Raw genomic sequence first — 23,188 nt, forward strand, 5'->3', positions numbered from 1 at the left:
CAAGAATAAATAGTCCACTTTGCTAAGGTAGGGGCCCTGTATCCATGATCTGAGCCTCCTGCCAGAGGTGGTTCCTCAGTCCGGTGCCTTGAATGGCAAGGTGGCATGGTTGGGCATGGCCAGCTCATTCACAGACCCAGGGGACCAGGGTGGGCATGGGGAGAAGCACCACCTAGTAGTGTGGAGTTCTGGGTGCCACTTCTGGATGTCCCACTTCTGCTACCACCCATGTGTGACCTCCCTGAGCTTCTCCAGGTCTGATTTGCTGGTTGGCCTGTGAGTTATCGGGGGGATGAGATGATGTTCTGCATTCTGCTCCGCTCTTAAGCTCAGGCTTGGCTCAGAAGAGTCCCAGGGGCCCTTTCATGGTGTGCCGCGCGTGTTTCTATCAGACACCTATTTCCTTCTACCTTGTGTCTGAGTCAGAAGTGTTACTTCCTAGTTGTAGAGGAGCCCCTTTCCATGCCCTTGTGATAACCGAGCCCTCTTCTCTGAGTATCTTCCTCTCTTAGAGCTGCAGGTGCGCACACCTCTCCTTGGGCATCACTGTGTGGTGCTTGTTCCGTATGACGTGTTTGTCTTCCGCCCGGGTCTGTGAAATCAGCCATGTCCTGCACATTTCAGAAGCCTCTGCATGTCCCTTGGCACCTGGCAGATAGTAGTTTTTCAATAAATGTCAGCTAAATGAATGAGTGGTGGATGGTGATCCCTGGTTTACTCACCCGGTTGTTGGTTTCTGGAGGGCATAGGCTGGGGCTAATGAGGTTCTTTTCTTTCTCTGGATGCCCAGCCCAGTGCTTCGGACGCAGCGTGTCATCAATTGCCTTTGGTCCAGTTGCATGAAGAGAGGTGGCGATGGGTCTAGAGCAGGGAAGGCACATTTAGAAATATGTCATTTGGCTTGGTCACGGGCTGACGGAGGTCGTGGAGCGTTTGTGGGTCTCTGATGGGGCACCATGGGGCGGGAGTGGGTGACTGCTTCTTCTCATTTCCTCCCTGTTGTACCGGGTCGCCTGGGCCCACTGTGCCAATGACGATGGGTCTCGTCCTTGGTCGGCTGTCAGTCTTTTTCTTCTTCTTTGCATTCATCCTTCAAGGCTTGAGTTAGAGTAAATTGTGTGCATAATTCCACCTCATTTGATTTTCAACAGTTTGTGGGCAGGGCTGTTTCCTCCTAATTGTGTTCCCCACGGGTGCTGGCACAGGGCTGTCCGCAGAGGAGATGCTCGGTAAATGTTTGCAGACTTGAATTTCATCCTACTGACCTTGCTCGTCTCCCGCCTTTCACCTCCTCCTAGGAGCCAGCTTGTATGATAATGCCACCCATACAACGAAGGCTGCAGAGTAAACTTAATAATCAAATAACAAACTGTGTTTCCTTCTTCGCTGTTTTTGTAGATCAAAATAGCTTTGCTTTTGGGTGTGCTCTGCTCTAATAAAAACAAAATAATGGCAAATATATTGTGTTACCCTTACTTCTGCCGTTTTCCTGTAAAATCTTAATTTGTGAGGAAAAGAAGACTTCTGTTTCTTTTTTTAAAAGAGATTTATTGGGACGCCTGGGTGGGTCAGCGGTTGGGCGCCTATCTTGGGTTCGGGTCATGACCCTGGGATCCGGGATCGAGTCCCACATCGGGCTCCCTGCATGGAGCCTGCTTCTCCCTCTGCCTATGTCTCTGCCTCTCTCTCTCTCACTCTGTGTCTTTCATGAATAAATAGATAAATCTTTTTTTTTTTTTTAAGATTTATTTATTTATTTGAGAGAGAGAGAGAGAGAAGGTGCAAGGGGAGGGAGGTAGAGAGAGAATCTCAAGCAAACTCCCAGCTGAGTGTGGAGCTCAGTGCTCGGCTCCATCCCAAGACCCTGAGATCCTGACCTGAGCTGAAATCGAGAGTCAGTTGCTTACCTGACTGAGCCATCCAGGTGCCCCAAGATTTCTGTTTCTTGATGGTAAATGTTGAACTACAGAGTCAGTTTTCCGTTTTATTTCCTGACCGATACCATACAATAGCATGATGTCATGTGAGGATTTTCAGATGGAGAAATAAGTTAGAATATCCTTGGGTATTCTATATGCTTCTTAATTGTTTTGTTATCTTGAGTAAGATTCTTTATTCCTCATTATTTCTTTATCTCTTAAAAGGGGATTATTGAAAAAGGCAATTTCCACACCTTTTTTTTTTTTTTTTTTTTTTTTTTTAAAATCCCTGTTGGCATTAAATACATGGTACTGGAGACCTTTGGGAACAGACAAATAGTTCTAGGCGTCTATTTATTTTTATGCCCTTTAAGTGGGAAGGTGACCCCTGAGCCTCTGTAACCATCAGCTTCAGTAATATTCAGAAGCCCCTGGGAAGCAGATACCCTGCAATTCAGTGCACTCACTTGGGATTAACATCCTCTGCCTCCCCGCCCCGCTTGTATCCCAGGCTCAGATTTTGATATTTAATTATGGGGGTTCTTTCTTTCTTGCGTTAAATATCTTGTTCAAAGTCACCAATCCATTTAGTGAGTTAATTTATTGACATTGAAGGCTTTTCTTTCCTTCTACCGTCTCAGATGAGAGATTCCTTTGCTAGAGACTAGTGAACCAAGGCCTAGAGAGGAGACTTTGGTTGCCTCAGGTCACCCACATGAACCAGAATAAGCACTGTATTCATCTGAAAAGGCCCAACAGGAAGGTTTCTGACCTTCAGAAATCAGAGAGGTGTGTCAGCGTGGAGTGTGGAGTCCCGAGTGTGCTTCACCTAACCCTCTGTGAAATGGGGTAGTGATCTCTTTTCTGCCGGGAATCAGAGTGCTCTCCAGATGACCTCTGGAGAACTTCTCCTACCCTGGGGTCTATGATTCTCTGAGCAAATACCACCCACACCTAAGATACTAGTTGCCAAGTACTTCGATGGGGAAAAAAGGGTTAAGGTTGACAGAGTGCAGTCCCTTTGTTAGGAGTGTAGTCCCTTTGAAAACTTAAGGAAGAGTTTCATGTATTAAGTAAGAAGTTGATAAAAACAGATATTCACATATGTGGAGTACTTTAAAATTTATTAACTTTTTGCAACAGACTAGCAAAATTGGCTTGTTGTTTGTGTCCTTTTATCTTTGTGGACACTGAACCAGGGTGAGGAATAAAATGATGCCCTCAGGGTCAGTCTGAGGACACTGTAAAGCCACAGATAGTTGAAACTTTTCCTAGAGCTTTGGCGCTGCAGAGAAGTTTAGAATCTTCTAGGTCAGTGGTTTGTAAGCAAGGGTACCCGTCAACATCTTCAGAGGCACCAAAAAAGGAAAACAAACAAACAAACAAACAACATAAAACAACAAGAAAAAACTCCTTCTCTCAGATTCTCACTTGATATCCCAGCATCTGTAGGAGGAGCCTGGAGCTTTAGTCTTATTTTAAATAAAGTTCCTGGGAGGGACACCTGAGTGGCTCAGTGGTTGAGCCTCTGCCTTCAGCTCAGGTCATGATGCCGGGGTCCTGGGATCGAGCCCCATATCGGGCTCCCCACAGGGAGCCTGCTTCTCCTTTTTTTGTTTTTTTTTTTTAAATTTTTATTTATTTATGATGGTCACACACACAGAGAGAGAGAGGCAGAGACATAGGCAGAGGGAGAAGCAGGCTCCATGCACCGGGAGCCCGATGTGGGATTCAATCCCGGGTCTCCAGGATCGCGCCCTGGGCCAAAGGCAGGCGCTAAACCGCTGCGCCACCCAGGGATCCCGAGCCTGCTTCTCCTTCTGCCTGTGTCTCTGCCTCTCTCTCTCTCTCTCTCTGTGTCTCTCATGAATAAATAAAATCTTTAAAAAAAAGAGAAGTTTCTGGGAGAACCACTGATCTGGTCTTGATCTTTGACCTGTGTCTTTGCTCCTCAGGCAGCACTGCTGGGCCATCCCTTGGCTGCCCCAGTGAAGACTGCCGGAGGCCAGAAGCCCCGGAGACTCTAGTAAAAAGGCTCATATGTTCTGGGAGGCCCTGAGATAAATGTTGTGTAAAGGAAGAGAAGGAGTTAAGATTTTTTACAGGGGGACGTGCCTTCTTTTTATGCTTCTAAGAACATTTAAAAATGATAGGAAGGAATATATTTCATTGCTTTAATTGTCCAAGGTCTTTTTAAAGTATGTGCAATAAAATACCATTTAAGCTAACTGACCTTTATATTTTAATGCTTGTTGGAAGGGAACAATACCTAGTATTCAGCTGCAGTATACACACACACACACACACACACACACACACACACACATTCAGTCAGCAGAGCCTGTTTTGGAATCAGAGGGTTGAGAGTTTTGCTGCTTCCCATATATTTTACCTTTCTGTTTAAACATCAAGTTCCATTTGGTTGATGGTTCTTGACCTCATAATGTCTAACCTTCATATCTTTTTATTTTTCCTCTCTAAACTTATCTAGGAAGGAAACTTCAAGGGCCGATTCACTAATTTTTCCTTCTGCTGGGAAGTTGAGGTGTGTAGTGGAAGGCAGCACATGTGACCTGATCCATATTTTGACCGAAAGGGTGCTCCCTGCCCCGCCCCACTCATCCATTGGGTGATACTTAACCTTAAAGGCCACTGCTGATAGATTTTTAAAAATTGATGCTCGCTATTAGCTTGTTAGATACAGCTCATCTTCTAACTCTAAACTTGCTCTTTCTAGAAGGGAAATAGTACTCGGATTGCAAATGTGGTGAACTAGAATTTCAGAGGCTTGTGTTGACCTACAAATCTTGTAATTGTAGCCCTGCTTACATATCCACTGTGGCCTTAGATGTGTTAGGTGTAGTTCATCCCCAGGAGTTTCAGAAAAAGGAATTCTAAAATCCTTTCCCATGTTAAGAAATTAAAATATACACATTTCTTTGTGTCGCTATGAACTACATGTGTATGTAACTATTATGTGGGATGAAGTACTTTGGGTTTAATTTCTTTCTTATTTTCAAATCCTGCTGAAAAATAGAGCTAATTTTTTCATATATGGTCTCTTTCTCAGTGGTTATGTTTTCTTTAATTTTTGTAGATTATTTCAGACGTGAAAAAGTGGCAAGAATAGGAATAGTCCCAATAATACTCATATGCTTTCATCTGATTCATCTATTGTTAATATTTTATATCATTTAAATTCTCCCTCTTCTTTCTCTCTCTTTACTATGTATTGTGTATATGATTATTTTCTACAGTAATTGAGAGTAAGCTCCATGCGTCATGATCCATCATGGTTGTCTACCCCTAAGTAAAGTGTGTATTTCCTAATAATAGGGGTTGTCTCTTCATATTTGCACTGTAGTTCTCCTGTTCAGTACACCGACTCTGATTTGGTATTTTAATGCACTGTCTCTACTTCTGTTATGTCACTTTGTCCAGTTGACAGCATTTCCCCCTTCTACTACAGAGCCTCGCCCGGGATCAGATAATACACTTAGTTGTCGTGACTCTTATCTCTTTTATTCTGGAACATTTCCACAGCCTCTCTTTGTCTTTTATGGCATTGGCAGTTTTGAAGCATAAGTGCTTCTTCTTTTCAATACTGTTGTACTCCTTGTTCGCATTAATCTGTTGTTTCTTCATGTTTAGGTTCAGTTGTGTGTTCCCTGCTAGAACGTTGCATAGATGAATCCTCCTCAGGGATTAATTACATTGGGAGGCTCCTGATGATTATGATTGCCTGGTCAAGGTGTTGTTCAGTTTCTCCGCTTTATAGTTACTGTTTTTCCCTTGCCATTACTAAGCAACCCATGAGATACTCTATTCTTGCTCTTCGTCAAGCATTTACCCTAAATTTTTGCCTAAACTAGTCTTTTCTGGATGGTTGCAGAATTGTGCTATCTTGTCTTCAGCCCTGCCTTCCCCACCATTGTGAGCGTTCTAGCATATGTGTTGCCAAAGGGAGCATTCCAGCATTCTGCATTCTGCTTTAAGCGAGAGTCCCTCCCGTCTCTCTGTTTCTAATATAGGGATGGACTTCCCGACTTCTCTTTCAATCTTGTATAATTTATTAGCACTATGTAGTTATTTTGATGCTTAGATTGCCCCAGATTTGTCCTATGAGAGCCCCTTTAATCTGGCTCCTACCACCTTGTGGCATGTTCCTGTCTTTGTTGTTGTGTTAGCACTTATTTACCTGCTAGAATAAAAAAGATTTTCTAGTTTCATCTTGGGTCATCTCTGCTCAAGCTCTGAAATCAACCATGTCTTCAGTACATCCTGGTTCTCTGCAGCAGAGAATGGGATTAGGGGACCCCTAATCCCTGTCAGGTGTGCTCGTGGCCACTGTGTGCCTTTGGTCACAGGTCCTTTGATGGCCAGAGCCAGGAAATCATACACATGAAAGTATATAAATGTATTTCTCTATGTTTATATCACCTGTATGTACACACATACCTGTAGCTATGGGGATGTGAATATAATAACACAAATATTAATAATAATAATTTTTTTAAGCTCATACCACTGTACCAAACAAACCTGCTAAAAACAGTTCAGGATTTCCTTGGGATGCCCTTTCCCAACTTTAACCCTGCCTAAGACTGAAAGTTTTTTGTCAAATACTATGTTTAGGAATTTTCTTCCTTCCTTTCTTTTCTTTCTTTTCTTTTTTCTTTTCTTTTCTTTTCTTTTCTTTTCTTTTCTTTTCTTTTCTTTTCTTTTCTTTTCTTTTCTTCTTTTTCTTTTCTTTTCTTTCTTTTCTTTTCTTTCTTCTCTTCCTTCCCTCCCTCCCTCCCTCCCTCCCTCCCTCCCTCCCTCCCTCTCTCCCTTCCTTCCTTCCTTCCTTTCTCTTTTGAGAGAGAAGGGGGAGAGAGGCAGAGGGAGAGAGAGAGAATCTTGAGCAGGTTCTACGCCCAGGAGTCCAGATACGGTTGAGATAATGACCTGAGCCAGAAGGAAGAGTCAGATGCTTAACCGACTGAACCCCCCCCAGGTGCCTCAAGGAATTTTTTTTCTTTATAGACTTCCCCCTCAATCCCCTGTTGTCATTAGGTTGTTCATTTAAAATATATTTGGGTTTAATTCTTTTAGTTTGCTTTTGGCTTTAGCTTTCCTCCTTCCCATCCTTGCCTTGTTGATTTAATTTTGTTTTTTGCATGTGTAAAACATTAACATGTTTCCAAATGTCCAAAGTAAATGAAAACGTATACCCAGAGAAGTGCTACTCCTTCCAACATTCCTTCCACCCCAATATTCCCTCTGCCTCTTGTAGGGAAGCAGTCTCTTTGTTTTCTTGGTTATCTTTCCTGTATTTCTTTTAAACCTGATTTATGTGTGTTTTCATACTGCTTTTTTTCTTACATAAAAGGTAATGTACTATAAAAATAAGCCTTTTTGCACTTTGCTTTTTAAAAATTCTTTTGTTCTTTCTGTTGCCCCCCCCCCCCCTTCCTCATCTCTCCCTTTCTTAATTCTCCTCCTTCTATCTTTCTGCTGTTCTTTCCGTCCTTCCTTCCTTCTCTCTGCTCTCTCATACAGCTGATTTGTGGTTGGACAGTGGAATGGTTTCCTGCGATAGATAATATTATTCATATTCACTTTCATATCAGTGGAGATATGTCTTCAGGCTATATTCTTGGAAGTGGGAATGCTGGGTCAAGGAAGAATGTTGTATTAGTTAGGTAGGGCCGAATTCTTCTCTGTGGGAGTGTCTCACCAGAATCCTCGACCACAGCATGTTGTCAGCCTTTGGAATTTTTACCAGTGTGACGGGTGAGAAATGATATTTCAGTGTAGTTTTAATTTGCATATATCCTATTTTAAATGAAGTTGAACTTTTTTTCATTTGTTTAAAGATCACATTTGTTAATTTTATAAATTTCATTTTTTTTGTGAATTGTCTGTTCATATATTTTGCCCATTTTTTTTTTTCAGTTAGATTTTGGCCTTTTTTCTGTAAAATATGCTTTATGAATTAGCCCTTCATCTGTGAAATATATTGTAAATATTTTCTCCCAGTGTATTATTTGCCTTTTGACCTTTCTTACAGTGCTTTTCTCGTCATGTGAAAATTTTTATATTTATATAGATGAATTTATCAGCTTTCTCTTCCATTGCTCGGTTTTTTGATCGTGGTTAGAAAGCATTTCTCAACAGTCATGTTCACTTGTGTTATTTTCCAGTGCCTGTATAATTTCATTTTTCACATTTAGATGTCTGATTCATTTGCAGGTTATTCTTGTGTATGATGTGATGAATGGATCTAATTCTGTCCTTATCCAAATGGCTATCTAAGTGTCCCAACACCAGTTGGAAAATTCTTTGTCTCTGTGATTTGAGATTGGTGGTTACTCTGTAACACATATCACGCACGACTGGATGTGAAGGGGACTAAGCAGTGGTGAACAGTGGAACAGGGTGATCCAAGGAGAATGGGGTGTTGGCTAGCTAATGACTGTGTTAAACCTAAATTTGTTGACTTTCAACTCAGGACTCGGTTTCTGTTTTACAAGTCAACCTCTCCCAATCCATTTCTCTTATTGATAAATGTATAAATATATTTAACAGGAAAGTGTTTATTTATTTAAAGATTTTATTTATTAGAGAGAGAGAGAGAGAGAGAGAGAGAGAACAAACAGGGGAAAGGGCAGAGGGAGAAGCAGATTCCCCGCTGAACAGGGAGCCCAATGTGGGATTCAATTCCAGGACCCCGGGACTATGACCTGAGCTAAAGGCAGACAATTAACTGACTGAGCCACCCAGGCACCCTATAGGAAAACTATTTAAAACAAAACAAAGTTTTAGGGATTGTCTGCGTTTTCCTTCCTGTCAGCAGTATCTATAACCACTCCCCTTCCCTGAAATAGACTGTGAGAACTTGGCTGTATACTTTTCTGGGAGCACCTGTGACTCTCTGTCTGCTGTCTCTAGCACCTGGTCACATGCTGATTACTCACTATGCCCTCTTCTGCCACCTGCCTGTTTTGCTGGTGCCTCTGTGGGTGTCCCATAGTCACATTGGGTGGGCAGTGGACTCTGGAAGTTTGGTTTAGGAGGCATTCTCTGGTAATTTGGGACATATACCAAAGTCTCTGTCTCCTAGATTTTGGGAAATGAAGAATTCCAAATAGATTTTCCTACTTTTAAGAGTCAATACTTAAAAGTCTGTTAATTTTTATAGACAGCCTAATGAACATTCCTGTCTTTTTTTAAAAGAACCCATCTGATGATAATTTTATTTTATTTTTTTATTATTATTCTTTTTAAATATGGTTTTTTAAAATTTTTTTAAATTTATTTATTTTAATTTTTTAAATTTATTTATTTATGATTTATTTAAATTTATTTATTTAAATCTAACTGAAAAAAAATTATAAAAATTTATAAATTTTTAAATTTATTTAAATTTATAATTTTTTTAAAATTTATTTATTTAATTTTTTAAAATTTATTTAAATTTTTTAAAATTTATTTATGAGAGAGAGAGAGAGGCAGAGACACAGGCAGAGGGAGAAGCAGGCTCCATGCACTGGGAGCCTGATGTGGGATTCGATCCCGGGTCTCCAGGATCGTGCCCTGGGCCAAAGGCAGGCGCCACACCGCTGTGCCACCCAGGGATCCCTGATGATAATTTTATATCTTTGGCACAACCACTCTTGTGCATTTTGCAGACTTTGTTTTGGTAAATGTTTGTTTTCTATTGGTCTGTTGGTAGGTATTCCACAAGAAGGAGGGTTCTGTGGTCAAACACAATTAGGAAATGTAAACTTGATCAAATTTAGACATATTTCTTTGCTGTAGAGCTTCTTGGAGCTCATGTATGAATTCGTCAAATATATTTGATCAGGAACCAAAATCTGCCCACGCCTCTACCCATTAACAGCTTTGTTAGTTTGACCTACACAGTCAAGCTTATTAGGGCTGCAGTATTGTGTCCTGTAGTACCAGGATTCCACATCTACTTTTTGTTTTTATGATTTCCTCCTACATTCTTCCAAAGGTAAGCTGTGTAAAGGTAGGGGCTGTTGCCCTTTTATTCCTTACTGTAGTATAAATACCTACTACAATCAATGCCTGGCATATAGTAAGTGCTCATTAAGTATTTCTGAACTTGATGTCATCATTTCTCACTTAGCTTGTTGCAGTGTTTCTGGTTTGGTTTCCCCTTCCAAATGTATGTTTTTAACAGCAGCTTCTAAACAAATCAAATGAACATATTTGCAAAGAATTCTTTGTGTAATGTTTCTGGCCTTTCTAGAGGTATAAAGCTTAGTTCTGGATCATTATTAAATAAATGATTTAGTGATGGCTGCTTGATCTCCGGGAATAGACACATGGAATTGCCCCTTGGACAGGCAGCTCGTTCACAAGCCAGTGCCTGTGGTTGGGAGAGATACCCTTCTGCTTTTCCAGTGCAAGAGCCAGACCAAATGGCTATTGGTTTTCTCTGCCCCATGTGTCTTCTGTGCTTGAATAGCTTTTCTGATCAGCAGCTACTCTGATGTACTTCCAATTTCAGTTACTCCAAAAGATGACTACCTGTCTCTCAGAGTTTGTCCAGTCTTCTTCCACTCAACCAGGATCCCACAAAGGACTTGTATTTTAGGTTAGTCAGTATCAACCATACAAATGTGTAACACAGGCACACACGTACACTAACACAGACACACACATGGATTTTTGGAGCGAGGGATTAGGGTGTCAAATCTCTAGGTTTAGTACAGGAGCTCTTTGGGAAGTCAGAAGACTGAGGCCCTTAGTGTGCTTTATTTTCAACATTTTATTGGTGCTTTTTGAATTTATAAGTAATTAATTTTCATTGTAGAAAATTGGGAAAATAAAGATAGTGTAAGGAACAAAATCTTAGATTGCCTGGAATCCTATTTCTCTGAAGTACATTATAGTGAATAGCATTCCCATTTGCATGTGTGTGTGTATACATCACAGGCTGCTATTTGGGGGCTTGCTTTTTAGTTTATTAATTTTTAAAATTTTTTTAAAGATTTTATTTATTAGAGAGAGAAAGTGTGTGGAGGCACAAGCAGGGGGAGGGGCAGAGGCAGAGGCAGAGGCAGGAACAGACTCTCCACTAAGCAAGGAGCCCAATTTTGGACTTGATCCCGGGACCCTGGGGTCATGCCCTGAGCTGAAGGCAGACGCTTAAACATCTGAGCCACCCAGGCCTCCCTGGGCTTGCTTTTTAAACCAGTTCTCCATTGTTAATTATGTCCTGTACTTTTAACATCACAATTAATATTTATAATACTTATGTATTGCAACACTGAACGGTTAACCTTTATTTCATGCCTACAAGGCCAATGATTATATGACACGAGTCAGTGATTGTATCTTATTTCACCTTTGTACTTCCAGGGTCTTGCTCAGGGCCATCTGTGTACATGTTTTTTGCTCAATAGATGCCTGATGAATTTAAGTGACTAGACATTAAACTGGAATTGGATCTGCCCACCTGCTCTTAAGAAATTCAACTCTGCAAACGATATATTCCACAACTACAAAAGAAGGTGACAGCCAAAGCAGATGAAGCCGCCCTTATAAGGGTAGGAAGAATTCAGTAAGACTACTGGCTCAGTAAGTGTTGCCCCTGGTGATTTGGAAGACTCTGGCAGTTATGAGACAGGGCTTCACTTGATCATGTGGTCAGTGCAGTTTGTATCTGGTCCTCATCATTTTAAGCCTGGAACTCCTCACCTCCCCACCTTTTGAAAATAGCAAATCAGGGCTTCCATGGTGGGATGGGGAGGAAATTGGTTTGCATTAGTCAGATGCAGAAGGCAGCCCAGGATCAACCCAGTGCCGTTTTCATACATGCCTGGGAGCAAGAGCTTTGCATTAATTGGCTTGCCAGTATCTGTGCTCTGCCTCAGATGCTGTGGAAATGGGATTGGTTGGCAGAGGCATTGCTCGGAGAAGGAAGAATCAGAGCAAAGGGTTTGAAGGATATAGAGGAGAATATTCCCTGCTCCACATGCATCTTCCTCTTTGGGGTATCAATAAACTCAGGCCCACCAGATGCATTGGGTAGAATTCCTTCATCGCCTCTCCTCAGGTAAGAGATGAGGCTTGTGTAGCTGAATGATCAAAAATCCCCAGGGCATCTGTTACTGAAGGTTTGTCGCCTTCCTGTGGTGTCACCTCCCCATAGGACTTCCAGCAGAAATGGATACCTGACTATTCAGTCCCCTGGAGGCCTTGTCTTTCTCAGCCACACTCACCGGTCATAGCACAGCATCTCTGTCCTCCGTGTCATACTGGATAAACACAGATAAACCTTCACATTCTGACTCACTCCTGCCTCATGCGAGGGAAGTTAGAAAATGTTTGGGTGGCTCACTTAAGTATTATTCCTATCACGTTTTCTTGGGAAAGTACCCCTTGCCTTGTTGGAGACATGGAAAGCCTCCTGATTGCTTCGGCAACAGGGTTATAAAGCATCTCATAGGGCAGCGTGCCGCTCAAGCAGGCTGAGCCCATCCACCAAGTGTGTGGGTTCCTAAGTGCAGAGGAGCAGAGGAAATCTGGAATGTCATATCCACAGCCGGGGTCCGTGCGAGGCGCTTCTACTGGGCACCATGGACGATCTTTCCAACGTGCGCTCAAAATACAGATACCGCCCCATGTTACAGATGAGGAAACTGAGGTTCAGAGACTTTATGTTACTCTCCCAGGTCACAGAGGTAGTAGTCACAGGACTGAGACTCAAAACAGGATGTGAAAGGCCGTGAAATTTGTGGCTTTTCCTGTACATGCTGCCACCTGGCATGCCGTTCCAGAGCACCTCTTCTTCTGATGGTGTTCATAGATTCAGGGCTTGCAACTTGCATTTGGGGTTATGTGTTCTACTCTCTGGAAGCCTTCCTGACTCCCTGCTCCCATCCACACACACTCCATGTCCAAGTGAGCACGTCACGGGTAGTTGCATTTTATAACATTAAAAAGAATGTCCATTAAGAATTTTTTCTTAGTTTTAGTTGTTTAATTCTACTTAAGTCCACAGATCTTTCCAGAAAGGGCCTGTTTAGGAATTTTTCACATGTTTTTGAAGACACATTGCAAGTAGGATGCCAAATTTGTGTCCTCAACATCTCATGATCAGGAAAACCTTCAAAATCCTGTACAGCAACATCAATTACCGGTTATCTTCAACACTGAGAAATTTCATATTTATTCTTGTATCAATGAAATTCAGATACTGCTGCTGATAGATTTCAGCCCCAGATTTGGCTTAGTATCGACTCTGATGCTCAGCTAGTGGCATTTGACCCAAGCAGGAAATGGCTACAAATTTTCTATCAGTGGATTTTTAAGCTTTTGTACGGGAAGGCAAGATGTAGGTGTCTCAAGGTCAGACTGGAACAAATGGTTTCTATGGTCACTACCCACTGGTTCTCCAATAATCCTTAAGGAAATCAAGGAGTATCCTCTCATTAAAGAAAGGGAACCCACAGCTTAGAGAAGGGAAGGACATTAGTGTCTAGGGTACCTGGTCGTGGTGGAGTCTGAGCATCTGACCCCTTTGCCATCCTGGTGCATGGAATTCCACAGCTCTGGCTTTTAGCCCTGACTCTAGTGCTGACCTTGGCACCTACAGAGTAAGCACGTAATTTCTCTACCACGTGTCTAATGAGAAGTGTTGGTAAACTCGTTAATTAGTGTTGTGTTTATAGTTTTATGCTGACTATTGACTTCTAAGTGTAATTGAAATGGACCACCCTCTTGAAGATGGACATGCTCCTCCGGTGCCATGTGGCTCTGGCAAGCCTTGCATGGTGGGCAGATGGTCACCTCCAAAGACCTTTCAACTCTGCCATTCTCTCGCGTGGCAAAGGTTGGATAGAGGAGAGGTGAGACCTAATGACTTTTGAAGTCTGAGCCAGTTTGTAATTGCCGAGAGGCCTGACTGAAAAGCAATGACTTGACATCTACGGTTAAGCACGCTGGGGTTGAGTTGACATTGGAAGTAGAAATAATACTTCCTCCTGGTCTGGGAGATGCAGGTTTGGTTGCCTACCACATGTATTTCTGGTTTTTGTCTTCAATTCCTGGTTTGGTGATGGCATGCCATCTTGGAGACAATTTCGGGTTGGTTTTATTTGCTTAATAATTATAATGATAATGTATTCACTGACATGTATTGCCTGAGCACCTAGCGTGGGCCGGACTGTGTACACTGTTATTCCAAGTCCTAAAAGAAAAACAATATGCAAGGCATATATTCTAATTCCTCCTTTGCAAATAAGGAAATTTAGGCTCAGATTGATTAAAGCACTTGTTTACGATCACTTAGAAAGTGACAGAGCCAGCGTGTGTCTAATTGCAAAGTTCCTTCTTACACCCTATGCTGCCATGATATTGACGGCTGGAGTTCGAGATCTACATGCTCCTCCTTGTCCCCATCCCATGACAGTACTGCACAGAGCTTCGCTTGGGCTGGTGCTGGCTCTCGCTCTCCCGATGGCCTTCACTTGTGTTCCGTTGTGAGCACCCACCTTCACTGATTACATGATGCTGGTGACCCTCCCCTGGCCTCTGCTGTCAGGCTCAGGGGAACCTGATCCTCTCCTATAAAGAGCTCACCCTGGATGCCCCCAACCAGGGGGAGAGAGGCCTTGAAAAGCAACCAGTATGTGATTAGGGGTTACTTTGAACTTGAGCCCAACAGGCTGTCAGTTCTTCTCATTTATTTGACCTTTCAGTTTCTTCTGAGCATTTTTGCCCAGACTGCCAGCAGTGACTCTCAACCCCAGCTGCGTGTTAAAGTCAGCTGGGGAGCTGTGTAATAGTGACTGTGCCTGGGACTCCCCTCTATGCATTCTGGTTGGAATAGGCCAGAGTGGGGCCCTGAGTATCTGAGTTTTTAAAAAAACGAGTACCCCGAGGGATGATACTGTTCAGCAAGGGGGAAGAACCGATGTTTTAGGGGCAGAAAAGCTGTCTCTGCTCTTTCGCTCGCCTGCTTCCTTTTTTCTTCTTTCTTCTTTTTTCTTTTCTTTTCTTTTTCTTTTCTCTTTTTCTTTTCTTTTCTTTTCTTTTCTTTTCTTTTCTTTTCTTTTCTTTTCTTTTCTTTTCTTTTCTTTTCTTTTCTTTCTTTTCTTTTCTTTTCTTTTCTTTTCTTTTCTTTTCTTTTCTTTTCTTTTCTTTTCTTTTCTTTTCTTTTCTTTTCTTTCTTTCTTCTCTTTCGGATACAGTATGCTTTTTTTTTTCTGACCCTAGTGAACCTTCAATCTTATGATGTTATCATCCCATCGAGAAGGAGAATTTCCTCACCAAAAGCATTGGTGCTTCTTTGCGGTGGCTCAGGCTGTGGAGAGGGTGTCACAGGAATGGACACAGAAGTTTGAATGAGTGGCTCCAGAGAAGGGGATTGAGCCTCTTTGGCCTGGCTCACTGGGAACCACCGAAAGGCCGAGCCATGACTTCTGCTATTTCCCTCCTCATTCATTCTCCCCACACTCATCAGATTTTCATCACCGAGGGCATGTGTTCTCTAGTTTGGGAGGTATTCATGGTGACTCCCATCGATTTTACTTGGGAACATATTGTGGCTTGTTTATACTAACTTAGGTATTTGTCTGTCGTCTCTACTTTTTCTTCACTCATTTAATTTACTCCTACATGTAAAAGGATGGCTTCGGGTGAAACGGTTGCTATGGCACCTGGATGCACGTGGAGACAGTGCACACCCCCCCGCACCTCCGAGCCAGTACACCCCAACTCCCTAGCTTGGTGTCCCGTGTCCTCAGGACCGTCTGACACAGTCTTCCTCTCCAGAGTGAAGGCCACTCTTCAGTGCCCCTGGGCTCCGGCCACCTGAACTGTACTCTGGATTCGGATCTGCTCCCCTCCTTGCCTTTGTTGGTGTTTCTCGTCCTGCTGAGACATTAACTCTGTCCCGAAGCCATCCCTCATCCCAGCAGCTAGAAATAACCTTTCCTTTCCTAGAACCCCCACACTGCTTTGAGCTGGAACGCTTTTAGAACTTATCACATTGTACCTTGAGCTATTCCTATTTATGCGTGTGTATTAATTCCTACCTTCTGTAGGTTTCTGGAGGGTGGGGCGGCCTCTTCATGTTGGTGACTCCTGCTGTGCCAAGAATATTAGAGGCATTCCCTAAATGCTTTTTGACTAAATGCGTTCCTTTTAGTTCAACTCAGCAGTTGTCCAAAATTAACCTCATGAGATATTGGTGGCTTTGGTGAACATTTGGAGAGGTACACCGGGATGGAGTGAAATCCGGTGACCTAGTTACAGAATATCCCCTGCAGGCTCACTGGTGAGGAAGGCTCATGTTTAAACTCTGTGAAAGGAGAGCCTGGCTTATTTATGGTGGTGGTTGTTTACAAGTCTTTAAAAATGATCTTCTGTGTTTTTTTTTTTTTTTTTGGAAGTATAAAAGCAATGCATTCTCATGTAGAAGATTGAGAAAATGGGGAATGAGAGCTGAAGAAGAAAATAAAAATCACCTGTAAGACCCCCAGCTATTATGAATAAAACCTGCCCCGTTTTAACAGGATGTGATAATGTGGAGTGTCTTGTGCTTGGAGAAAGGAGTCTGCTTCTTTGTATTTTTAGTGATTGGCGGCAAGGCCAGGGTGTCCAGTGGGTGAGCTGCTTATGATTATGATGTTGTTGTTGTTGTTGCCATCGTCGTCGTCATCATCATCACTGAAGCTAAGCCATAGAAATACGGTGCCCATCGCTACAGTCCCCCAGGAGGACTTCATGTCTGCTCAGTGATTAAACACCCTATATTGACAAAGTGCTTGCAGTCTTTTTTTAGCCGCTGGGCCTCAACAACAGCTGTGTGAGGGAAGCCACTGTCCTCACCGTACTTGTCACCACATAGTAATGGATTTCAATTAATTGGGGAAAAAAGGGAAAGCACTGAGTTGAAGGAACGAGGGGGGCCCCCACTTCCACAGTGTGCTGCGTCCACTGGCTGTGGCTGCCAGGGCAGGAAGATTAGTGTTTAGAAAATGTATTCGGGTAAGTGTAGGGAGGCTGCGGGGGTGAGTTTTGACTTTTGTTTTTTCTTCATTTTTAGGCTTTCTCTTGTCTTTTATTTTCAAATGCTGTAGTTTTATTATTTCTTAAAACATGTTTGGCCGAAGAGAATTTAAACAGTGCAGAAGAGTAGAACAAACGCAGTAAAAGTTTCCTCAAATTCATTCATCAATGATAATCATTGTTAAAGTTTTGGAAAACACCTCAGGTTACTTAATTAAGAATGTATAGGGAAAGTCTAAGACAAAGGAAAATGATCTATGTCACCCTTTACCAAGGGAACCACAATGACATGTTATTTATTTATTTATTTTTAAAGATTTTATTTATTGATTTGAGAGAGAGAGAGAGAGAACGAACAGGGGGGAGGGATGGGGAGACAGAGAAGCAGACCCCTCCCTTGCTGAGCAGGGAACCCCATGCGGAGCTTGAACCTAGGACCCCAGGATCATGACCTGAGCCGAAGGCAGATGCTTAACTGACTGAGCCACCCTGGCGCCCCCAAGTATGACATTTTATTTGTGGAAATCTGTTTTGCTCTGTAACCCCACATAGCCAGCCAACTCACCCTCCATACCCTAGTTTTTGGCTCTACTTTATAGAACATTTTGGAAAGATTTAAGATTAAAAAAATCCTATGTCAACCAAAATGCACTCGTATCTGTCTCGACACCCCACACATACCACCACACACACACACACTCTCACTCTCTCTCTCTCTCAAACACAGGGCAACAACCACTATAGTTGAGAACCAGCCTCTTATTTTACAGATAGCAAAACTGAGGCCTAGAGCTTGTCAGAGGTGGCGTTTAAAAGAAAGTGGCAATCAACACCCAAATCCTGGCTGCCTGAACTCTGGCCCAGTGCTTCTTCCACCGTGATACCTCCTTACTAGGTCATAGAAGCAGTGGTAGAGAGAGAAAAGGAAAAACACGTCAGTTCTAAAGAGTGCAGTTTTTTTCCCCTGTGTCCTTTAGCCGAGCTATTTTTGTGGCTATTCAGTACATGTACAATGCTGCCTTTCGGAGCATGAGGCTGGGCTGGGAGGCCATTCACCACCGACTGCGGCCATGCTGTCCCTCATGGCAGGCTCTGTGGAATCTTTGGCCCGGAAACCAGATCTGAACAGACTATTCTAATATATTAAAAAAAAAAATCAAATTGCAGGGTGTGAGCATACACAGAGAAAAATTACTGTATATCCTGTTGGACGACATACATGACAGTGAAACATTGATTTAGGAGCGTGTGGCTGGCCACGGTGGGGTGGGTAGGGACTGATGTTGAACTTGATTCATCTCTTATTCCCTAATCCATCCATGAGCTCTGATAAATCTTAGTACACAAATGCAAAATATTCTCCCTAAATGTGACCCTACTATTCTAGCTCCCCAAACCTTGAGTTGACTCCTTTTGCCTGTGCAATGAAGCATGGACTCCTCGGTCTGGCCCTTCGGGGCCTGTCCAGAGGATACTGATATAATATCGGGATGGAATAATGCAGCAGTGGAGAGCCAGACTTTGCAGCCAGGCTCCTCCACCACCTGCCAACCCTCTTATCTGGGGAGGTTATTGACCCTCCCTGGGCTTTGGTTCCTCCTATGTGAAATGGATGTAGGGTTGTTATGGGGATTAAATGAGTTAGTATTTGTAAAAGCAAACTGGGGACTAGATCATCCATCATGTAGCAAGTGCTACAGGGTGTGAGTGTGTCAAGTGAATACCTCTCCATGGCCTCCAACTGTTGGCTCTCTGATTTGTGCCCGTCCAAATCTTCCTCATCCTTTTGAGGCTGAACTCAGATACATCTTCATCCATTTCTTTATTTCTCCACTCATTCAACATACTCATTAATTCTTTTAACAGATTGTCATAGGGAGTCTACCGTGTTGCGGGTGTCCTACGTGGGAAGGCTTCTGCAGTTCCTCGGGCTCAGGTGGTCTATCCCGTATGCTTCTCCTGTGACATCACCGTTGGCATCTCTGTACAGTTTGTGTTGGGCCCTGTTAGAATATTAGCTCTTTCAGAGTAGGTGCTTATTAAGCTTTATTTAAAAATGAATAAATGAGTGAATAAATGAATTACCCTTTGTGGGTATTTATTGTTTTCTTATGAAGGTAAACAATAGAAACAAAACTTGTGTGTGTGTGTGTGAGAGAGAGAGAGAGAGCGAGAAAGAGAGCAAAAGAGTGGGAGATTTAGAGAGAGTGAGAGAGAGGGAGGGGGATGAAGACTTTGAATGGAAGGAGGGCTCTTCTCTGAGGGCAGAGGATTACTTCCAAGTTGAAGAAAGGATGTGAGGGGGGTGCAGAAGTAGAGAGAAGCAGGATGAGAGAGTAAGGTTATTCTCTGAATCATAAAGCATTCACTCCAAGAAATGGTTTTCCTTAAGTGGTAGAAAATGTGAAGTGAATTGGGTCTCATTTTTCCTTTTCCTCTTTAGGAGGTTGGAACTCATTTTTTAAATGAGGTGGGGGAGGGAGGGCGGGTTTGGAGAAGGAAAGTGCAAACTGTTTTCTGAAGCTGTCTCTGCCAAGTAACTGTGGAGAGAAAGTTCAGGAGGTGGGACTGCCAGAGCTGACCAGCAGCACGCAGCCAGCTCAGTATTTCTTTCATCCTCGTCCTGCTTGCAGCCCCGTCCTGTTCTCCATCTCTAAACACCTCCTCCCTTCTTTCCCTTCTTAATATATAACTAGTTACAAGTAAGAAAATGGGGGGGGGGGGAGGGAATCAAAACAAAACAGAAAGTAGGCAGGTGATTTCAACCTATTTGATGGGTTTTAGATCTATTGACCTCATCACCTTGTCTGTTTCCCCTGGAAGTGTCCCCTCCTGTCACCCCCTCCTCACTTAGTGTCCCACCCTTCCACCCACTTCTGGCTCAGAGCAGGAGAGGAGACTTTAGCAACATGACCTGTTTGAGGCTGGAGAAGAGCAGCTCCCAGGTGCTGATTGTAGAGGTTCAGCACCAGCAAATTCCCCACCTTTTTTTTCTGAAGACCTCTGAGCTGATTTTTTTTCTTTTCTTTCCTTCCTTTTTTCTTTTTCTTTTCTTTTTTTTTTTTGTCTTTCAACTTTTTTCAAAGCTAAAGATGCTTTGCTGAGGAAGGCACAAAGGATCAATGATGGGCATACATGCACTTAGTGCTTGGTGAATGCAGCCCTCAGACTACTCTGGGGCATCCTGAGAAAGGTGCAGAGGACCACTGATTGCAGAGCGCTTGGTACCTACGTATGCATGCACACTGTGGGTGCTTGGGGAGGGAAGATGGGCCAGGGAGCCGGCAGACAGGTGTGCCAACAAGCAGGGAGTACCTGGGGGCAGGCTGTCAAGTGATCGACGCCGGAGTTAGGAGCATGCGGAGGGTAAGGTGTCCATTGGCTGCCACTGGGGAAGGCTTCACTGTGGGTGGCGACATTCTAGGCCTTGAAAGATAGCTAGGCTGTGATGAACAAGAGAGAAGAGCCGCGTCTTCCAGACAGACAGAGGGACTAGCAGAGGCTTGAGACCATGTGGAGGAACTGGCTGGGGGTGGGGGGGAGGGAGGGTGGGTGGCAGGCTGCATCTGGAAGGTGCAGGGAGGTGAGGCTTCTCTATCAAATCAGAAGTTTCCCGTGTCCCACTGCTGTGTTTGGGGCTTTTTCCCATAAGCAGTAGGGAGCTTTTATGGGTTTTGGAAGGAGCTGTGATAGGATTACTCTGATGAAGTGTGTGTGTTTTGTTTTGCTTTTACTTTTTCGTTTCCCGAGTCTTTTGAGGAACTGTTGGGCAGCCTTGACTCTGGGACGGGTGCACTGCCAGTCTCTATCTGTCTTCTCCCTCCTGGCCTGGCCCAGCTCCTCCTCCTCGGGCTTCTGGGGCTGAAGCGAGCCGTGCACACTCCAGGGGCCGCCGGCCCCTCTGCCTCTTCCCTGTTTCCCATTCCTCCCCTCCTCTTCTCTTCCTCCTCCTCTTTCTCTGTCACCACCCCCGCCGCCAGCAGCCGCGCTCCCCTCCCTAAAATAAATAAACCAGTCGCTCCAAAAGGTTCCAGGCACATTAGTCACATATCCCAGAAGTTTAATACAGAATTATTTTGACAGCGAGAACAAGAAGTGTTTTCTAGTTGAACGCACAGAACTTGCTTATTCCAACTGGGCTTTCTGCCGTACAGACAGATGATATGTTTTTTAGATGGATCGGCCACGCAGGAGGCTGTGTCGCTTCCCTTGGATGCATGACAAACTGCTCACTACCAAAAGTGGTTGGGGAAAAGATGTGAAATGAGACAGAGAGAGAAGAATGAAATCACATCCTTGTTGCGAACATAACTTTCTCCCCGCTAACTTCGGTAAAGCCACCGAGAGATTTCTACGTGTGTATTTATTTATTTGGCTGCCTCTGGAGCTGTGAAGTCCCCTTTTTCAAGCCGGGCTCGTGCGTGTTCTAAACGATGAGGACAGATCGAGTTATTGCAATGCGGGTGGCTCTCCAAGCATTCCAGTTGAATAGCTCTTCCAGAAATATTTCTTGACTCACTTATTTAGCACTTTCTATTGCTGTTACTAAGCAGATTGGAGGGCCCTCCCTGTGCTTTTGCCAGACAACTCTTGGGTTGATGTGGATCCCTTATCCCTATTTGGCCTGTGCAAAGATGGAGGAATGGAGAGCTCACGTCCGTCGTCGTCTCCGAGGGCTTTTTCCCCCACCCCCGAGGTGCCAGCGCAGCAGACGCATGGTCAGAGCCAGAGTAAGAGCGCGTGCTGCCCTTTGTCCAGTCTGCCCTCCTCCTCCCGGGTCCCAGCCCCAAGCCGGGAGGCCTTTCTCCTGGGACGGTTCGCCTGGGTGTGAGTCTCAGAGATGAGGTAAAGAAGTTCCAGACCCGGGATACCTGTTCTGTCTAGCTCCCATGATCCTTCACTTCTGGCTTCTCCAACCCTTCTAGAGACTTCCAGCCTTCTGGGCGCCTGGGTTGATCTCTCTAGTTGCAGTGTGTGCCCTCTGGAGCTTTCTTACCTTCTCTGCTGGTTTCCCATCAGCCTCTCCTTCCCAGGCCTTCTTCCAGGAAAGCTCTGTGTGGTCCAAGCATTTACTGGCTGTACCACTTTCGACAGCAGGCTCTTTGGGCCTCAGTGTCTTCAGACCTTTCTCCTCTGTACAGTCCTTTGTCAGACCCCTCACGACATGTGATGTGAAATCCCAGTAGGTAAAATAACCAAAGTGTAGGTATACGGTGGTGCTGTGGTTGGAGGATCCAATAGGCTTCCACCCTGGGCCAGCTTGTGTTTCCAGAACTCTGTACCTCTGAGGAACCTACTGTGAAAACCATGGTCCTGGAGGTGCTTCAAGACCACTGGCAGCCCCTAGGACCACGGTACTGTCTTCTTTACGCTTTCCACCTCCATGGACATATGTCAAAGTTGAGAAAGTGGCACCTGTGTGAACAAGGAAGAGGGACCCAGAGGGAAAGCAGACCCTTGCTGTTTCCTCACATCGGCTATGACATTCTACGTGGTTAAGGCCTTTTAGCTTGGTCACTTCAGGTGACTCTTCCCCAGGGCCATCCATGCCTGGCTTGTGAGTCAGGGCACCCCCTGGCTAGCATTTCATTGTTACTCATTACTCTGTGCTGAGTGGTAGTTTGCAGCAATCCTTGCTACCATGGTGGGGTTCTGGGCCTAGCGTTTGTCTCAGGAACATTTACGACAGGAGTAGCATGGCAGTCAAGCTATTTATAAGGAAACTTTTTTTTAAACTCTAAATTTCCCTTTTTCAAAAAGATTTATCTATTTATTTGAGAGAGAGAGAGAAAGAGAGAGAGAGCATGAGTAAAAGGGACAGAGGAAGAGGAAGAGAGAGAATTCCATTTAGACTCCGCACCGAGTACTGAGCCCAATTTGGGGGCTCGATCTCATGACCCTGAGATCACGACCTGAGCCAAAACCAATCATCGGATGCTTCACTGACTGAGCCATCCAGGCGCCCCTGAATTTGCTTTTTGTGAGGACAGTAGAGCATGGGCTGCCTCTTGTTCCTCCACTGATATTTATGTGGCACCCACATTCACACGACACTGTTATTCCCCAAAGAAGGTTCTGACCTTTATAATTGTACTTTCCATTTTCACATTGCAAGACAATTTCTAAAGAACCTCTCTCAGCTAAGATCTCAACCACACCAGCGCAAAGGAGACTCCACAGTTAGGTTCACAGTTCACGGTTAGGAGGAGATAAAGTGTGGGGATTTGAACTTTTTC

General features: G+C 43.9%; 1 protein-coding gene across 3 annotated transcripts in view; it reads left to right on the plus strand.

The window, feature by feature from the left end:
• LOC478670 (LIM domain containing preferred translocation partner in lipoma) overlaps positions 1-23,188 on the plus strand; it is a 603,162-nt gene that overhangs the window by 15,706 nt on the left and 564,268 nt on the right. Inside the window, exon 2 of one of the 3 annotated variants that reach the window (XM_038583674.1) lies at positions 11,339-11,513. The exons of 1 other annotated variant lie outside the window; for it this stretch is intronic. The gene's annotated coding sequence lies outside the window, so the exon portion shown is untranslated. Of the gene's footprint in view, positions 1-11,294; positions 11,514-23,188 lie in introns of all 3 variants that reach the window. One more of the 3 variants, XM_038583673.1, reaches the window with a different exon arrangement.

The sequence above is a fragment of the Canis lupus genome, chromosome 34, assembly GCF_011100685.1.
Source record: "Canis lupus familiaris isolate Mischka breed German Shepherd chromosome 34, alternate assembly UU_Cfam_GSD_1.0, whole genome shotgun sequence".
Taxonomy (NCBI): domain Eukaryota; kingdom Metazoa; phylum Chordata; class Mammalia; order Carnivora; family Canidae; genus Canis; species Canis lupus.